This window comes from Somniosus microcephalus, unplaced genomic scaffold, assembly GCF_052327205.1.
Source record: "Somniosus microcephalus isolate GS21.2 unplaced genomic scaffold, FLI_Smic_1.0 unresolved_chr9, whole genome shotgun sequence".
NCBI lineage: Eukaryota > Metazoa > Chordata > Chondrichthyes > Squaliformes > Somniosidae > Somniosus > Somniosus microcephalus.
The window spans coordinates 2,542,008-2,561,661 of record NW_028225187.1 but is presented as its reverse complement, the minus strand read 5'-3'; the positions used below and the strand labels follow the sequence as shown (position 1 = coordinate 2,561,661).

Genomic DNA, 19,654 nt, shown 5'->3' with positions numbered 1-19,654 from the left:
GGAGATTTCCACATTTATTTCTTCCATCCAATCCTGTGGCATTGCCCTCACAATCTTCTCATACATAATTCCTATTGTTTTTTCCTCTACCTCCTGATCGTCCTCCCACACCATGTCCCTCATTATCGCTTCCGGCAACCAACCTGGAATCACCTCGTATAATACATTTTTCACAGATATAATCCCAGCTTTTATAAAAGCTTGATTAAATAAAACCTCTCCTTCGATGTTGACCCACCTGTTCAAAAATAAGGGCTGTTCTAAAAATTCCTCAGCCCCCTTGGGCATAAACTGCACACTTTTTAAAAATTGAGCCCAAGTCTCTACAACCCCCTTATAAAACCTAGGGAGAAGTTTAATTGATTTCCAAAACATATTATTGTATTCCATATACAATATCCCCTGCCCTCCTATCCCACTTCGTTTGAAAAAATGCTCAAAACAACTCTTCCAAAAACTTGCATTTGACTTCTGAAGAAATCTCTTCACCTATTTGATTCTAAAGGATTTTTTCTTCATATCAATATCTGGGAAATTGAGTCCTCCCTGATTTCTCTGTCCAATGATGGTATTGTAATTCACCAAGGCTGGTTTCCCTTCCCATAAAAACCTCACACAAGCCTCTCAGATGGACTTTTCCACCCACTCAGGAATATCCTCCACCATCAATAAGTACCATAGCTTAGATAGCAGGAGGGCAGACACCACTGTCGCTCTTCCTTGCACTTTCAACCACCTTCTTTCCCATCTTCCCAAAATCTTTTTAATTTTCATAACCTTCGGTTCCCAATTTAATCGATCCACTTCATCCCTGTCTTTCTTGCACCCCATATGCACCCCCAGAACTTCCAAAACCTCCACCACCTTAAAGGGACATTCCCCCAACCATTCCCCCCTGCCCCTCCCTGCAACCAGGCATTGGGAGTTACTATAATTCACTCTGGCTCCTGAAGCTCTACAATATTCCTCCACTACCTCCATAGCTTTCCTCACTGACTCCCCATTTCTCAATGTTAAGGTTGTGTCATCTGCATATTGGTGTATCACCGACACCAGCCCAGAACTGGGGACCACAATCCCAACTACACCTTGTTTCTTTCGCATCATGTAACCTAATGGTTCTGCTACCAATGTGTACAACAATGGGGACAGGGGACAACCCTGTCTCACTGATCTCTGTATCGGAAAATACTTGGATAAAAAACCATTACATTTAACACAGCTAAATATGTTTGAATAAAAAATCCTTATCCACTGAATGAAATTTTCCTTGAAACCAAATGCTTCCAAAACCTTCAATAAAAACTCATGAGAGACCCTATCAAAGGCTTTCTCTTGATCTATCTTTAATACATAAGCCTCCCTCCCACTCTCTTCCATGAGCTCTATCGCATCTCGGATTGAGACCACAGAGTCTGCGATGTCCCGGCCAATGACTCCATAGGACTGAGAGGGCCAAACTATCTCCGGTAAAACCTCCTTCAAACGATTTGCCATAACCCTCGCCAAGATCTTATAATCCACATTTAATAGTGTGATGGGCCTCCAATTCTTCAGATCCCGTCTATCCCCTTTATTTTTATAAGCTAAGCTTATGATGCCTCTCCTCATTGATGGGGCCAGGCTTCCCTCAATTTTAATTTCCTTAAAAACTTCTAAGAGCAATGGACTTAAAATCTCGAAAAATTCCTTATAAAATTCTGCACTGAGTCCATCGGACCCTGGGCTTTCCCCCCCCTTCATTCCACTTATTGCTATTTTTATTTCCGCTAATCCTACTTCTTTATCACACATGCTTCTCTCATCCTCCTTTAAACCCTTTTCAATAAAAGCAGTAACCTTCTCCATCTCCAAATTGGAAATGTCTTCTTTTGTATATAGCTCTTGATAAAAGCTGCTAGCCGCCTCCAAAATCTCCTCACTTTCATGAATGATCTTCTCCCCAACCTTCAACTCCTCAATTAACGATAATCCCTGTTGCAGCTTCTCTTGCTCTAGAAAATATCTAGTGCATCTTTCGCCCTCCGATGCATCTCTCGCCTTTGCACGGAGAATGGCCCCCTTGCATTTTTCAGCTTGCAATAATTCCCACTCTTCCTTTAGCACCCGGAACTTAGTCTCAGCTCCCTTATCCCCTCCGTCAACTGCTTTACAGACATCCGTAAACCTTCTGTTTAAATTCTCTTCTCGATGCCGGTTAGCTGCCGCCCTCTTTTTCCCATAACGTACCGAAAAAACTTTTACCTCATATTTGAAATTATCCCACCAAACTCTTCTTTCTTTCAAGAACAAAAGTTCCCTCTGAGCGTTCCTTATTATATTTATAATCCCTTCTTTATAAGCTCTTTCTTTCAGGTATTAATTGTTTAAAATCCACACCCCTGAACCGATCTTAACTCTGCTGTTCCTAATTCTAAGAACCAAAGCCGAGTGATCACTAAAAAATACTTTTTTATAATAAATCTCCATCACCTCTGAACTTAGCCCTTCCCGCATTAACACAAAATCTATTCGGCTGTTTTAAAACATCACCCACCCAACCTGCTCTGGAGAACTCCCTTTTTATGGGGTTCCGGTCCCTCCATAAGTCTCTCAAATTTAAATTTGCCATCATTTTTATAATCATCCCTCTGGAGTTATCCTCTTTAAAGGTCATCTGGGCTGAAATGTCCATCCAAGATAAAAAATACATTAAAATCCCCCACTATACAAGGATTTTCCACCTCTGCCACTTCAGTGAATAACCCCCGAAAAAACTCGCGACGCTTGCAATGGTCGTTCGGTGCATAGATATTAAAAAGATCACAATTAAATCCCTCCAATTTTACCCTTAGTCGTAAAAACCTCCCCTCAGTGTCCTTGTCCCCCAAGGCAACGTTCTCTTCTATGGACGGACTCACCAAAACAGCCACCCCTCTACGGTTATTGTTTGCACAACTTGCAAACACCTCTCCCTTCCAAACCTTCTTAACTCTTTCTAGAATATCCTCATCCCAAAAGGTTTCTTGCAGACACAAGTCCGTGCCTTTAAAACCCTGCAACAACTGCTGCAATTTTTTCTCACCCCTCAGTCTGTTCACATTGATCGAGACCAATGTAACCATGGCTCCAAAGAAGGGAAGTATGCCCAATAATCTCCCCATCATTTAATCTCTGGCTCTTCCCTCCTCTCATGCTCCTTCTCAACTTTTCGGGCAGCTGTTGCTTTTTCCTGCAGCCTCCGGCTCTTTTTCCCCTCCTGTTTGACCCCTCCCTGCTGTTTCAGCCTCTTCCTTGCCTTAAGTTTGGACCCAGGAGCTGCCCTTCCTCCCTCCTTCTGCCCCTCACTAACCATTCCCTTTCCACATGATGCCACCCCACCCCCGACTTCCATGTCTCTGTCCCCCTCTAATTCCTCACACTCAAGCTCTTCTGCAACCCCCTGTGCCTGCTCCCCGTCAGATACATAATCCTGCTCCCAGTCAGATACTTCATCTCCCATAGAGAGTCTTCCTGCTATCGCAGTTTCTCCCACTGTGCCGCCCCCTTCGACCACGTCTGTACTTCTGACCCTTGCACCTTGTTCCCTCACTCCATGGGACAATGGCACACCTAAATTGTTCCCTTCTGACATCTCTATCTCGCCGATCCCATTCTGCTGTCCCTTTAAGGCTCCTGCCTCTTGCACCCTCGCCCCACCCGCTCACCAAAATATCCGACTCCCCGCCTTTCCCCGGAGCACTCACTTCCACCACACACCCCGCTCCTGCCTCCTCTCCCCCCGCAGACACCAGACTCCCCAGGGGGAGCTGAACTACACTAAGGCTCGAGTCTGCACTTGACCCTTGCTGCCCGCTGCTGTCTTTTTTCCCTCCATAGCACTCGCCGTGTTTTCCGCCACCTCCATCTCGATCTCCGCTCCGCCAACCTCTGCCTCTTCCTGTGCTCCTTTTTCCTTCATTTTACCGGCTGTGTCCTCCGACTGCACCGCACCTCCGGCCATTCCACACTCCTCTCCTGCTCCTTCTCCCATCTCCTCATCACTCATTTCACTCCCTTCTGCCACACACTCACAGCGGGTGGGGCCTTTACGACACACCCCACAGCTCTCCGCCTTGCAGCTCCGCGCGATATGTCCCGACTAACCGCAATTGTAACAATACAAATCAGGACAGTTTCTTACGAGATAGTCATGCCCCAGACAATAGCAACACACCTTTACTTGGTTATCATGCAGCACACGAAAGTACTGTACTCCTTCCAGTGTCTCGAACTTCATACTGTAAGGCAAAGACCTCACCCCCTCTGGGAACCGCACCTTTACATACCGGGTTCCGTCTGCTACCACCACCGTATTTTCTTTACCAAACCTCCTGAGGTCCCGGGCCAAATCTTTGGGCCTTTTTTTTCCCCTTCCCACCACAGTTTCTTCCCTAATAAAATTCCTCTCGGGAATATTGTCCTCTGAGGGGCCCGGCACTCCGGACCCCTCAGCAGCCATCTGGCTGTTTTTGTGGGCCAAAAAGGCCCTGAAACCTGCAAACCACACCCCAAAACTCACCACCAACTTTTTACAAAACTTCCTCCAACACCCAGCTGCAATTAGGCAACCAGTCACACCTGGCTCACTCCTAGCCCCTCCCACCTAGAGAGTGCTACCCACTGAGCCCCAGCTGACACAAGGGAGAGAAGACAAGAAAAGATTAGTGGGTAATGTAAAAGGGAACCCAAAAATCTTTTATAAACATATGAAAAGTAAAAGGATAGTTAAAGGAATGGTGGGGCTGATTAGGGACCAAATAGGAGCTCATCATACGGAGGCAGAGGGCGTGGCTGAGGTACTGAATGAGTACTTAGCATCTGTCTTCACAAAAGAAGAGGATCAAGTTAATGTCGCAGTAGAGGAGGGGGAGTAGAGAAATTGGATAAAAATGGATAGAAAGGAGGTGCTAAATAGGTTGTCATCACTCAAAGTTAACAAGTCACCCAGTCCAGGTGGATGCATCCTAGATTGCAGAGGGAAGCTAGGGTGGAGATAGCAGAAGCTCCGACCACAATCTTTCAATCTCCCTCAGATATATGGGAGTGGTGCCAGAGGACTGGAGGATTGCAAATGTTACACCCTGTTTGAAAAAAGGGGAGAGGGATAAACCTGGTAACTACAGGCCAATCAGTCTAATGTCAGTGGTGTAGGTGGGCATCCTTTACCTGGTTTACGGTAATTGACCTGCTCAGGCAGCCTTTGCCACTGCACTGTGGCCAATTCCAATCAGCGGTTTCGAATCGCTAAAACCCCCCCCTCCAGTTCTGACTGGAGGAACTTATAATTAATGATATATTAAAAACGGACAAATGGTCTGGATGCAAGAAAGTCAAATTTTATTGAAACTAAAGAAACTACACCACACGATCAAAGTAATCACGGTAAAATTGCTTAACAGGGAAGGCAGACGGCAAAAACGAGGGATAAATGGCTACAATGTTAACCTTACAATCTTAGCAACATTTCCCTTAAATTACCACCCCTTTACTTCTCACTAGATTGTCTTGCTAGTGGGTCAAAACCTTGCTCACCTGCAGTCCAAAGAGTAAGAGACAAAAACGGGGGCAGAGGACTTCCTGAGCTTAATCTTTATACCCTGGGAGTCTTCGTCTACGATGTGGATTAATATTTCCCGATCTTCGGGGGCTGAGGGGATTTTGCGGCCCCTACAGTGGTGGGTGAACGACTAGAGACCATTGCCAAGGACAAAATTAATTCTCACTTGGAGAAGCATGGATTAATAAGGGGCAGCCAGGATGGATTTGTTAAAGGTAAATCGTGTCTGATTAACCTGATTGAGTTCTCTGATGAAGTAACAGATGGTTGATGAAGGTAGTGCAGCAGATGTTGTATATATGGACTTTCAAAAGGCATTTGATAAAATACCACATAAGAGACTTACTCTGAAAATAGAAGCAGAGGGAATTAAAGGGCTGATGGTAATTTGGGTATATAATTGGCTAAGGGAGAGGAGGCAGTGAGCAGTGCTGAGGGATGTTTTTCTGACTGGAGGGAAGTATGCAGTGGGCTCCCCCAGGGGTCGGAATTAGGACCATTGCTTTTCTTGTTATATATAAATGACCTGGACTTGGGTATAGGTGTACAATTTCAAAGTTTACGGATGATACTATTTACTATGTTGCCAAATTTTGTGAGTGTAGTAGTAGCAGACTTCAGAAGGACAGACAGGCTGTGAAATGAGCAGACACAAGACAGATGACATTAAATGAGGATAAGTGTGAAGTGATGCACTTTGGGAGAAACAACAGGGAGAGGCCGTATAATCTAAATGGGACTATTTTGAGGGGGTGCAAGAGCAGAGGGACCTGGGGGTCCATATTCACAAGTCTTTGAAAGTGCCACGGCAAGTTGGTGAGGCGGTTCAGGAAGCGTATGGGATACTTGGCTTTGTAAATAGTGCCATTGAATACAAAAACAAGGAAGTTACACTAAACCTTCACAAATCACTAGTTAGGAACATAGGACAGGAGGAGGCCATTCAGCCCCTCGAGCCTGTTCCGCCATTCAATGAGATCATGGCTGATCTGTGACCTAACGCCATACACCCGCCTTTGGCCCATAGCCCTTAATACCTTTGGTTAACAAAAACTTATCAATCTCAGATTTAAAATTAACAATTGATCGAGCATCAATTGCTGTTTGCGGAAGAGAGTTCCAAACCTCTACCACCCTTTGTGTGTAGAAGTGTTTCCTAATTTCACTCCTGAAAGGTCTGGCTCTAATTTTTAGACTATGCCCCCAGTCCTAGAATCCCCAAACAGCGGAAATAGTTTATCTCTATCTACCCTATCTGTTCCCCTTAATATCCTGAAAACTTCGATCAGATGACCCCTTAACTTTCTAAATTCCAGGGAATACAACCCTAATTTGTATAATCTCTCCTCGTAACTTAACCCTTGAAGTCCAGGTATCATTCTGGTAAACCTACGCTGCACTCCCTCCAAGGCCAATATATCCTTCCTAAGGTGTGATGCCCAGAACTGCTCACAGTGCTCCAGGTGTGGTCTAACCAGGGTTTTGTACAGCTGCAGGGTTTTGGCCTCAGCTGGAGTCTTGTGTACAGTTCTGGGCACCACACTTTAGGAAGGATGTCAAGGCCTTGGAGAGGATACAGAGGAGGTTGACCAGGATGGTACCAGGGATGAGGGACTTCAGTTATGTGGAGAGACTGGAGAAGCTGGGATTGTTCCCCTTAGAGCAGAGAAGGTTAAGAGGAGACCTAATAGAGGTGTTCAAAATGATGAGGGGTTTTGATCGAGCAAGTAGGGAGAAACTGTTCACTCTGGCAAGTGGGTCGGTAACCAAAGGTCACAGATTTAAAATAGTTACTAAAAGAACTATAGGTGAAATGAGGAGAATTGTTTTCATACAGAGGGTTGTTCAGATCTGGAACGCACCATCTGAAAGGATGCTGGAATCAGGTTCCACAGGAACTTTCAAACAGTAATTGGACGAGTCCTTAAAGAGGACTAGTTTGCAGAGTTCTGGGGATAAAGCTGAGGTTTGGGACTAAATTGGACAGCTCTTTCAGACACGATGGGCACAGACACGATGGGCTGAATCACCTCCTTCTGTGCTGTTAGATTCTATGATCAGTGTGAAGTCGCTGGTGTGTCAGCAGGTTGGATGACTGAGTGAATCCCTTCCCACACACGGAGCAGGTGAACGGTCTCTCCCCAGTGTGTAGGTGTTGGTGTCCCTTGAGCTCCCGGGAGCTTTTAAAACTCTTCCCACAGTCAGAACATTTAAAGGGTCTCTCCCCAGTGTGAACTCGCTGGTGTGCCTTCAGCTCCCCGGAGCTTATAAAGCTCTTCCCACAGTCAGAACATTTGAAGGGCCTCTCGTCAGTGTGAACTCGCTGGTGTACCAGCAGGTTGGAGGGCCGAGCGAATCCCTTCCCACACACGGAGCAGGTGAACAGCCTCTCCCCAGTGTGTAGGCATTGGTGTCCCTTCAGCTCCCCGGAGCTTTTAAAGCTCTTCCCACAGTCAGAACATTTAAAGGGCCTCTCGTCAGTGTGAACTCGCTGATGTGTCAGCAGGTTGGATGAGTGAGCGAATCCCTTCCCACACACGGAGCAGGTGAACTGTCTCTCCCTAGTGTGAACTCGTTGATGTACCAGCAGGTTGGATGACTGAGTGAATCCCTTCCCACACACGGAGCAGGTGAACGGTCTCTCCCCAGTGTGAACTCGCTGATGTACCAGCAGGTTGGATGACTGAGTGAATCCCTTCCCACACATGGAGCAGGTGAACGGCCTCACCCCAGTGTGAACTCGCTGGTGTACCAGCAGGTAGGATGACTGCGCGAATCCCTTCCCACACACGGAGCAGATGAACGGCCTCTCCCCAGTGTGTAGGAGCCAGTGTCCCTTCAGCTCCCGGGGGCTTTTAAAGCTCTTCCCACAGTCAGAACATTGAAATGGTCTCTCATCAGTGTGAACAAGCTGGTGTCCCTTCAGATACTGAGTGCTTTTAAAGCTCTTCCCACAGTCAGAACATTGAAATGGTCTCTCATCAGTGTGGACAAGTTGGTGTTGCTTTAGTTCCCCGGGGCTTTTAAAGCTGTTCCCACAGTCAGAACATTGAAATGGTCTCTCATCAGTGTGAACAAGCTGGTGTCCCTTCAGATACTGAGCGCTTTTAAAGCTCTTCCCACAGTCAGAACATTGAAATGGTCTCTCATCAGTGTGAACTCCCTGGTGTGTTTGCAGGTGGGATGAACAAACAAATCCCTTTCCACACACGGAGCAGGAAAACAGACTGTCCCTGGTGTGACAGCGCCGTTGAACTTTCAATGCAGACGGGGAACTGAAGCACTTCCCGCTGTCCCCACCTTTACCCGGTTTCTCCCCGGTGTGACGGTGCACGTGTCTCACCAGGTCAGGCGATCGGCTGAATCCGAGTCCACACACCGAACACTTGTGCGGTTTGTCTGCATTGCGATCCCTGCTCTCTCCTTCCATGTGCAAAGGCCGATGATATTCCGGTCCTGATGAATCCAGCGACTGTCAGATCTTGACGTGATGTTTGGTCTGAGCTTCCCGCCTGTAACTGCTCCACTTCTATAACCCTGTAAATTGAGATCAGAAAAGGATCAGAGGCAAACTGTTGTTTACTTTTCCCCTTTCCGAACCTAGGGGCAGTGAAGCTGATTTTCAGGCCCCAGCTGCTGCACAGGTTGGTTGAAAGGATCAGCAGTAATGGCGGCTGTAATACGCACAAGCCCCCGGCTCTGCAGAAAGTGCTCTGTTGACTCTGAGTCCCGCACATGTGCTCATGGCCCCCGCGCTCTCCCTCCTGCTCTACAATCGCCCGTCCCGATCGGTCTGCAACACGCGTGCTCAGCACACAAAACCCCGCGGTTGGAACATCGGGCGTGCATGCGGAGCCGCAACATCTGGTACGCGTGAGCGGCTCAGGTGGGGGCGAGTCGGTGTTTCGCCTCAGCTGCCAGGGAGGTGCGCATGCGCAGGACGACCCAACATTCTTCCCGTCAGCAATCACTCCCTCGTTTCTTTAATAAAAACAGAAAATGCTGGAAATACTCAGCAGGTCAGGCAGCATCTGTGGAGAGAGAAACGGAGTTAACGTTTCAGGTCGATGACCATTCGTCAGAACTGCTTGCTCTTTAGTGTCAGCCAGTGGCTCAGTGGGTAGCACTCGCGCCTCTGAGTCAGAAAGTTGTGGGTTCATAGTCCCACTCCAGAGGCTTGAGCACAAAAATCCAGGCTGACACTCCAGTGCAGTGCTGAGGGAGTGCGGCACTGTCGGAGGTGCCGTCTTTCGGATGAGATGTTAAATTGAGGCCCTGTTTCCTCTCTCAGGTGGATGTAAAAGATCCCATGGCATTATTTCAGGAAAGACTTGCATTTATATAGTGCCACCAGATATCCTAAAGTGCTTTACAGCCAATGAAGTACTACAATGAAGTAGTCACTGTTGTAATGTGGGAAAGAGCAGGGGAATTATCTCCAGTGTCCGAGCCAATGTTTATCCCTCAATCAACATAAAAAATGATAGATTATCTGGTCATTATCACAGTGCTGTTTGTGGGAGCTTGCTGTGCGCTAACTGACTGCCGCATTTCCTACATTACAATAGTGACTACATTGCAAAAGTACTTCATTGGCTGTAAAGTACTTTGGGACGTCCGGTGGTGGTGAAAGGCGCTATATAAATGCAAGTCTTTCTTCCTTCACTGGTCTCACCAGCGACCTCTTCTGGCGGTTGGTTGATTGACAGACGAGAGCCCGCGCATGCGCACCGGGAGCGGCGGTTTGGGCTGAGTCCGGCACAGCGACCCCTCCCGGTCACCAAGGGTAATGACCGCGCATGCCCAGAGGAGACCAGACCCCTCCCCCACTCGGAGCTGCGCCTGCGCACTCGGATCCTGCCGGACGGAGTCGGCGCGGGGCCATTCCGGGGAAAGGTCTTGGTGTCGGTTCCAGAGTTGCGATCGGTGACGCGAAGTGAGTTTTCTCCGCTCCGATTGGGTGGAGAATGGCGCGGGGTGGATCGGGAGAGAATCGAGAGAAATAGAAAAACCTCAGAGTCCGCGAGGCCCCGGACCGAGCGGCGGCACTTGGACGGTCCACGTGATCTCCTCGGGGACACGTCACCCGGGCCCGCCGCCTGATTGACGGCAGCTTCCCACCAATAGGGAGCGAGCGGGGTGGGGCTGGAGGAGCGAGCCGGCGGCGGGTCCTCCAACCAATCGGGGAGCCCGAGGGGCGGGACTAGCGGCACCCAGTGGGCGGGACTGGAGGAGCGAGCCGGCGGCGGGTCCTCCAACCAATCGGGGAGCCCGAGGGGCGGGACTTGCGCCGGCTGAGTGGGACAGAGGAGGCTGACGGGAGATTTAATTTAAATGAATTTAATTTCCCGCCTGCTCCAACCGCCCACACTGCAACGTCACGACGTCGCCGGCGTGCACCGACTGACACTGAGCTCTCCACCAATGAGCGAGGGGAGGCGGAGCCTGGAGGACCGACCGTGGGGCTTTGGTCCTCCAACCAATCGCGGCGAAGGAGGAGGTGGGACCTGTGTTTGGCGCGCCGCCATTTTGTAAAGCGGCCTGGTCAGGATCTGTGAGCCTGGGAAAGTTTATTTTTAATGTTCCTTTCCCATTTTACAGCTCAAACTAATTTTATTTTACAGAAGATACTTGTTTTAAGCAGAGAAACATAGAAGATAGGAGCAGGAGTCGGCCATTCGGCCCCTCGAGCCTGCTCCGCCATTCAATGCGATCATGGCTGATCATAAAAAAAGCAGTTCGTTTTTAAATTGATGAAACAGAAACAAGAAACCCTGTGGAGCAAATGTGAGTAAAAATATTTTTTCTCCCTGAATTAATGTTTTAAATATTAATTTTCTGCATTTTTAATTATTAATTTCAAGCACTTTAAGAGAATATGGGAGTGGTGGGGGTTCTCTTAAAGGGACAGGCGCTCTCTTTTTCTATGAGTTTTCGTTAAAGGGACCGCGTCCCCATGGATGACCGATTTTAAAGGGACAGCGTCTCCCTTTTTATATATAATGTATATTTAAGAGACTGACATTTAAAGTTGGGCAAATCCCCTGCTCCCGTGAGTGCTTGGTGAGAAATCAGGTGCTGTTTGCTCTCTCCCCCTCCCAATTTTCTGCCAAGGGACAGAAAGCAGAGAGTAGTGGTGAACGGTTTCTTTTCAGACTGGAGGGAGGTAAACAGTGATGTTCCCCAGGGGTCGGTGTTAGGATCAATGTTCCCTCTTTTTTTGAGGTGCGTGTCCCCTTTAACGGGCTGCGCAGCCCATTCAAACTTCCGCGCATGCGCGTTTATTCCATTTATAGGGCGGTGAGCCGGCTGCGTGGGACCTCCAGTCCGCTGCGTGGCCGCGCAACTTAACATGAACATTGATTCGGACCACTGCTTTTTTTGATATATCTTAATGACCTGGACTTGGGGATCCAGGGCAAAATTTCAAAATTTACAGATGACACGATACTTGGAAATGTAGCAAACAATGAGGATAGTAACAGACTTCAGGAGGATGTAGCCAGACTGGTGAAATGGGCAGAAACGTGGCAGATTAAATTTAATGTAGAGAAGTGTGAAGTGATTCACTTTGGTAGGAAGAATGAGGAGAGGCAATATAAACTAAATGGTCCAGTTTTCAAGAGGGTGGAGGAACCGAGAGGCCTCGGGGGGTATGTACACAAATCTTAGAAGGTGGCAGGACAAGTTGAAAAGGCTGTTAATAAAGCATACAGGATCTTTGACTTTATTAATAGAGGAATAGAGTACAAAAGCAAGGAAGTTATGCTAAGCCTTTATAAAACACTGGCTAGGCTTCCGCTGGGCACCACACTTTAGGAAGGATGTCAAGGCCTTGGAGAGGGTGGAGAAGAAATTGACGAGAATGGGACCAGGGATGAGGGACTTGAGTTACGTGGAGAGACGGGAGAAGCTGGGGTTGTTCTCCTTAGAGCAGAGAAGATTAAGAGGAGATTTAATAGAGTTGTTCAAAATCAGGATGGATTTTGAGAGAGTAAATAAGGAGAAACCGTTTCCAATGGCTGAAGGGACAGAAACCAGATTTAAGGCGATTGGCAAAAGGCCAGAGGTGCCATGAGGAAACAGATTTTTACACCAAGTTGTGATCTGGAATGCGCTGCCTGAAAGGGCGGTGGAAGCAGATTCAGTATCATAATTCAAAAGAGATTGAGATGAATACTTGAAGGGAAAACATTTACAGGGCTTTGGGGAAAGAGCAGGGGGAGTGGGATTAATTGGATCGCTCTTTCAAAGAGCCGGCACAGGCACGATGGGCCGAATGGCCTCCTTCTGTGCTGTATCATTCTATGATGCTATTCCACACAGACACACACACATACAGTCAGACAGACACAGATACTCACTAAAATACAGTCAGACACACACACATTTTTTCTGCATGAACTTTTATTATTACTTTCAAAGACTTTACGAAAAAGGTGGGAATGGTGGGCGGAGGGCTCTTAAAGGGACAGGGACTCTCCTTTTCAATGTGATTTTCATTAAAGGGACCAAGTCGCTCCTTGTCTGTGGAGGGCCAATTTTAAAAGGACAGTGTCTCGAAATCAGGTGCTGTCTGAGTGTGCACCACCTCCTCCCAATTTCCTGCCAAGCGATCCCTGCGGGCACCACTCCACTCCAGGAGTGGCTCCTAGAATCATACAGCACAGAAGGAGGCCATTCAGCCCATCGTGCCTGTGCCGGCTCTTTGAAAGAGCTCTCCATTTAGTCCCACTCCCCTGCTCTGTCCCCATAGCCCTGAAAATTTTTCCCCTTCGAGTATTTATCCAATTCCCCAGTGAACGTTATTATTGACTTTGCTTCCACCGCCCTTTCAGGCAGCGCGTTCCAGATCACAACAACTCGCTGCGTCAATAAAATTCTCCTCACCTCGCCTCTGGTTCTTTTGTCAATGACCTTAAATCTGTGTCTTCTGGTTACCGACCCTCCTGCCACTGGAACCAGTTTCTCCTTATAAGCTACAGCTATACAAAGCCCTGGTTAGACCCCAGAGAGTCATAACGGCACAGAAGGAGGCCATTCAGCCCATCCAGTCCGTGCCGGCTCTCTGCAGAGCAATCCAGTCAGTCCCACTCCCCCGCTCTATCCCCGTAGCCCTGCAAGTTTATTTCCCTCAAGTGCCTATCCAGTCTCCCCTTGAAAACATTGAGTGTCTCCGCTTCCACCACTTCCGTCGGCAGCGAGTTCCAGGTCCTCACCACTCGCTGCGTAAAAAAGTTTTTCCTCACATCCCCCCTGTATCTCTTGCCCAAAACCTTAAATCTGTGTCCCCTAGTCCTTGTACCATCAACTAGTGGGAACAGCCTTTCCCCGTCTAGCCTATCCAAACCCATCATAATCTTGTACACCTCTATCAAATCACCCCTCAACCTCCTTTGCTCTAATGAAAACAAATCCAGCTTCTCCAACCTGTCCTTGTAGCTAAGATCCCCCATCCCCGGAACCATTCTGGTAAATCTCCTCTGCACCCTCTCAAGGGCCTTCACATCCTTCCTAAAGTGTGGTGACCAGCACTGGATGCAATACTCCAGTTGTGGCCTAACCAGTGCTTTATAAAAGTTCAGCACAACTTCTCTACTTTTGTACTCAATACCTCTATTTATGAAGCCCAAGATCCCACATGCTTTGTTAACCACTCTCACAATATGTCCTGCTACCTTCAGGGACCTACACACATTAACTCCCAGGAACTCCCTGGAGCACTGTGTACAGTTCTGGGCACTACACCTCAGAAAGGATATACTGGCCTTGGAAGGAGTGCAGCACAGATTCACCAGAATGTTACCCGGGCTCCAAGGGTTAGATTATGAGGGAGAGATTACATAAACTAGGCTTGTATTCCCTGGAATCTAGAAGGTTAAGGAGTGATTGAGGATTTTAGGATTTTGGAAGGAATTGGTAGAGTAGATAGAGAGAAACTTTTTCTGCCGGTGGGGGAGTCGAGGACAAGGGGACATCACCTTAAAATCAGAGCCAGGCCATTGAGGAGAGAAGTTGGGAAACACCTCTTCACACAAAGAGTGGTAGAAGTGTGGAACCCTCTCCCACAGAAAGCAGTCGATGCCAGCTCAATTAATCATTTTAAATCCCAGAGCGATAGATTTTTGCTAGACCAGGGAGCAAAGGGATATGGAGCCAAGGCAGGTGGGTGGAGTTAAGACACAGATCGGCCATGATCTCATTGAATGGCGGAACAGGCTGGAGGGGCTGAATGGCCTCCTCCTGTTCCCATGCTCCTATTTACTCTATCAAAACCCTTCATGTTTTGAACACCTCTATTGAATCTCCGCTGCACCTTCTCTGCTCCAAGGAGAACAATCCCAGCTTCTCCAGTCTCTCCACGTAACTGAAATCCTCTGTGTATTAGTCGTGGGGCAGCAGGCTATAGCAAACAGCTTTCTTAAGAACATAAGAAATAGGAGCAGGAGCAGGCCATTCGGCCCTTCGAGCCTGCTCCACCATTCAATAAGATCATGGCTGATCATCTACCTCATCTCCACCTTCCCACCCAATCCCCATATCCCTCGATTCCCCATGAGTCCAAAAATCTATTGATCTCAGCCTTGATTATACTCAATGACTGAGCCTCCACAGCCCTCTGGGGCAGAGAATTCCAAAGATTCACCGCCCTCTGAGTGAAGAAATTTCTCCTCATCTCAGTCCTAAATGGCCGACCCCTTATTCAGAGACTGTGACCCCTGGTTCTAGACTCCCCAGCCAGGGGAAACATCCTCCCTGCATCTACCCTGTCAAGCCCTGTAAGAATTTTGTATGTTTCAATGACATCACCTCTCATTCTTAAAAATTCCTGGGAATATAGGCCTGGTCTCCTCAATCTCTCCTCATAGGACAATCCCCCCATCCCAGGAATCAGTCTGGTGAACCTTTGTTTCACTCCCTCTATGGCAAGTATATCCTTCCTTAGGTAAGGAGACCAAAACTGTACCAATACTCCAGGTGTGGTCTCACCAAGGCCCTGTATAATTGCAGTAAGACTTCTTTACTCTTATACTCCAATCCTCTTGTAATAAAGACTAACGTACCATTTGCTTTCCTAATTGCTTGCTGCACCTGCGTGTTAAGATGAGAAATGATAAAGGCAAGAAGTCACTTGTGGGAGTGGTGTACAGGCCCCCTCACAGTAACCACACGGTAGGATGGAGTATAAAGGAAGAAATAATGGGAGCTTGTCAGAAAGGTATGGCTATAATCATGGGGAATTTTAATCTACATATAGACTGGAAAAATCAGATGGGCAAAGGTAGCCTAGACGAGGAGTTCATAGAATGTTTTCGGGATAGTTTCTTTGAACAGCACGTTCTGGAGCAAACTGTTAAGTCTGTGTGTTATAGTGAGAATTACTACACAGACCACAAGAGTAAATTTAACAGGTCTTTACTGGTTGGAGGTCGGACTATACTGAATACAATATTATTACACTGTGCTTATATACCGGTGTGGTCACCACCGGTATTACGTATACAGCAGCCAAAGAAAGTAGTACCTTTCTTAAGGTGGACCAGGCTTAAGTTCTCTTAAGGTGGAACAGGTTACATACACCACAATCCTCCCTTTTTAGCTTAACAGTCATATCCCCAAATAAACATAACATATATACATATATAACTTCAGGTATAACAGTTCAAAGGTTCAGTCTCTCAGGAGGCTTTCTGATTCGGCTTGGATAACGCCTTTCAGTGGTCTCTGATTCTTGTTGTTGAGGTGCCTCCTCTAGTTGGTTGCCAATGTATTGGGTGTCATCATCATCAAATACATTCTCGGCCGAGGTAGATGCTTCAGGTTCTTGAACGTCTTCCACAGCTGTCTCTGTCACAACCATGGGTTCGACCCTTGCTCTCGACTCTACCAGTTGATCCGCATGACGCCTTATCACATTATGACCACTATCTACGGTGCACATCAGAGGTCCTTGTCTGGCCCGGATTGTTCCAGACTGCCATTTGTCATTTCCATAGCCCCTTGCCATCACTGGTTGCCCTACGTCGAAAGTTCGAGTGGTCTTGCTGTTAATATGCCGAAACTGTTTGTTTTCCACTTCCCTCCGCACATTTGGTTTCAACAAGTCCAACTTGGACCGCAACCTCCTGTTATAAAACATCATAGCAAGACTTTGGTTAGCCACGGCATGATCGGCGTTTCTATATGACATCAGGAACTTATCGACCTTGTGTTGCAGCGGAATCTGATCATCATTCATGGCCTTAATAGCCTTTTTGAATGTCTGGAGAGGGGCCGCAGGCAGCACAGAGCTGGGGCTGGAATCTGGGAGAGGGGCCGCAGGCAACACAGAGCTGGGGCTGGAATCTGGGAGAGGGGCCGCAGGCAGCGGGCCTGGCAAAGGGGCAATCACTGATTGAATAATAAACAGGGGTAAGGCGACACTAACCTCACATCAGATATATCTATAGCTTAAGTAGACAGATTTTAAGCCAAACAATGGGACCGATGGCTGCAATTCCTGTGCCATGCGGGAACTCCGGGATGCTTCATGTGTCCTGGTGAACCATGTGTGCAGGAAGTGCTTCCCGTGGCTGGAACTCAAGCTCAGGGTCTCTGAGCTTGGGGAGCTGCTGGAGTCACTGCAGGGCAGACGGGAGGCTGAGAGTTTCCTGGAGCGCACGTTCCAGGAGGTGGTCAACCCTCAGCCACAGAGAGTTTGTGGGAATTGGGATGGCAGGAATGACGTATGAGGAGAGATTGGGTCGATTGGGCTTATACTCGCTGGAGTTTAGAAGAATGAGAGGGGATCTCATTGAAACTTATAAAATTCTAACAGGACTAGACAGACTAGATGCAGGAAGGATGTTCCCGATGGTCGGGGAGTCCAGAACCAGGGGTCACAGTCTAAGGATAAGGGGTAAGCCATTTTGGACAGGGATGAGGAGGAATTTCTTCACCCAGAGAGTGGTGAACCTGCGGAATTCTCTGCCACAGAGGGTGGTGGAGGCCAGTTCATTAAATATATTTAAGAAGGAGTTGGATATATTTCTTAAGGCTAAAGGGATCAAGGGATATGGAGAGAAGGCAGGGACAAAAGAAAGACTGAGAGACTCATGTAATTGAAGCACATCATGACCAATCAAAATATCCGCACAGAGATTAGGCAGAACAGATAGGCGTATATCAGTATACGTATTACCTAGGAAAATTAATTTCACAAGGCAACAACCAGCTACTTGTGAGGTGAGAGTCGTCTGAGCCATACACACCTGTTAAGTAACAGGCGAAATTTTCAAACGCTTCTCCCTCACAAACTGAAGACTTATAAAGCTCTCAGTACTGCCCGTATCTATAAGGGCCTTCACTTCTAACCCATTAACTTGGGCCATAACTATAGCTTTGTTTAGGCCATGGGCAAAGGCGGCAGAAACTGATGCAATAAACGCCCTATCTAAAGGCTGAATGGTCGCAGAGGAGGCAACCGATTTGCAAACACGTGCGTAATGACCTCTCTTGCCGCATTTACTACACACAGCCTCCCGGGCAGGGCACTTCAGACGGGGGTGCCGGGCGTTCCTGCAAAAATAACACTTCTGAATCCTAGAGGCAACAGCTGCCAAAGTAGAAACTGTTTCGTAATCTGGTAAACCACTCCTATTAAGTCCACATAATTCCTTTTCATCCGGAGCTGCCGAAACCACGGTCGCAGGCCGATCAAAAAGAGCATAAGAATCCGAACTTCTCTGAGCCAAATCCAATGTAGAGGCTTGCTCAAAAGCACTCTTAAGATCCAAGGTCTTATTTTCTAATAACCGCTGACGAATTGATCTAGTCAGTAATCCATTAATAAACCGACTCTTCCTTATATTCTTCTGCAGACACGGCTTTATAATTACAGTTAGCACCAAGGCGCCGGAGTGCCTGTAAATAAGCATCCAAGGATTCTCCCGCCTGCTGCCTACGGGCAGATAAAAGGTGACGTGCAAATACCTAATTTTTAGGTTTAACAAAATTTTTTTCCAACGTAGCAATAGCCAATTCATAAGTTTCACAGTCCAAAATATACTTGTACACATCCAGAGCAATGTAGTTGATTAGTATATCCAACTTTAGAGATTGCTGATCCAACACACCCAAAAAGTTTTTAAATGTACGATACCAATGTTTCCATTGATCATCCACTCCTGCAGAATTAGGGTCAGCATTAAATCGTTCCGGTTGAAGATATCGTTCCATTATAGCAAAAGGTTAATAAATTGATATGAAGAGTAGATTGCCTTTCAAAAGCTAGGCTTTATTAACCTTAAAAAACCAGCAGCACATCTTAAGCTCCCAGTCTCAGCCAGACTGTGGAGAACTGAATTTAAGATGGCCACCACAGGTCACATGACATCAACTACCAATAAGTTTACAGCATATATCTCAAGGCAGGAAAACAGGCAACCAATTACAATGCTTCTTATAAAACAAGAATAATCACCACACCAACTTGATGGAGTTTTTTGATGAGGTAACAGAGAGGGTTGATGAGGGCAACGCAGTTGACGTGGTGTGTATGGATTTCCAAAAGGCGTTCGACAAAGTGCCACATAATAGGCTTACCAGCAAAGTTGAAGCCCATGGAATAAAAGGGACAGTGGCTGCATGGATAGGGAATTGGCTAAGTGACAGGAAACAGTGAGTAGTGGTGAATGGTTGTTTCTTGGACTGGAGGAAGGTGGTGTTCCCCAGGGATCAGTTCTAGGACCACTGCTTTTCTTGATCTATATTAAAGACTTGGATGTGGGTGTACAAGGCACAATTTCAAAATTTGCAGATGACACAGAACTTGGAAGTATAGTGAACAGTGGGGAAGATAGTGATAGACTTCAAGCGGACATAGACAGGCTGGTGGAATGGACGGACACGTGACAGATTAAAATGTGAAGTGATACATTTTGGTAGAAAGAATGAAGAGAGGAAATCTAAACTAAAGGGTACAATCCTAAAGTGGGTGCATGAACAGAGAGACCTGGGGGTATGTGTGCACAAATCATTGAAGGTGGCAGGGCAGGTTGAGAAAGCGGTTAAAAAAGCTGATGGAAACCTGGGCTT

The 19,654-nt window shown here is 47.2% G+C and overlaps 2 protein-coding genes across 4 annotated transcripts in view; one reads left to right on the top strand and one right to left on the bottom strand.

Annotated features, from left to right (window-relative positions):
- Window positions 1–19,654, bottom strand: part of LOC147084213 (uncharacterized) — a 746,547-nt gene that overhangs the window by 131,587 nt on the left and 595,306 nt on the right. The gene's annotated exons all lie outside the window — the stretch shown is intronic.
- LOC147084221 (uncharacterized) overlaps window positions 1–19,654 on the top strand; it is a 134,897-nt gene that overhangs the window by 84,873 nt on the left and 30,370 nt on the right. Inside the window, exons 1-2 of one of the 3 annotated variants that reach the window (XM_085979473.1) lie at window positions 10,428–10,514; window positions 11,203–11,365. The exons of 1 other annotated variant lie outside the window; for it this stretch is intronic. The gene's annotated coding sequence lies outside the window, so the exon portion shown is untranslated. Of the gene's footprint in view, window positions 1–10,427; window positions 10,515–11,202; window positions 11,366–19,654 lie in introns of those variants that run through there. One more of the 3 variants, XM_085979472.1, reaches the window with a different exon arrangement.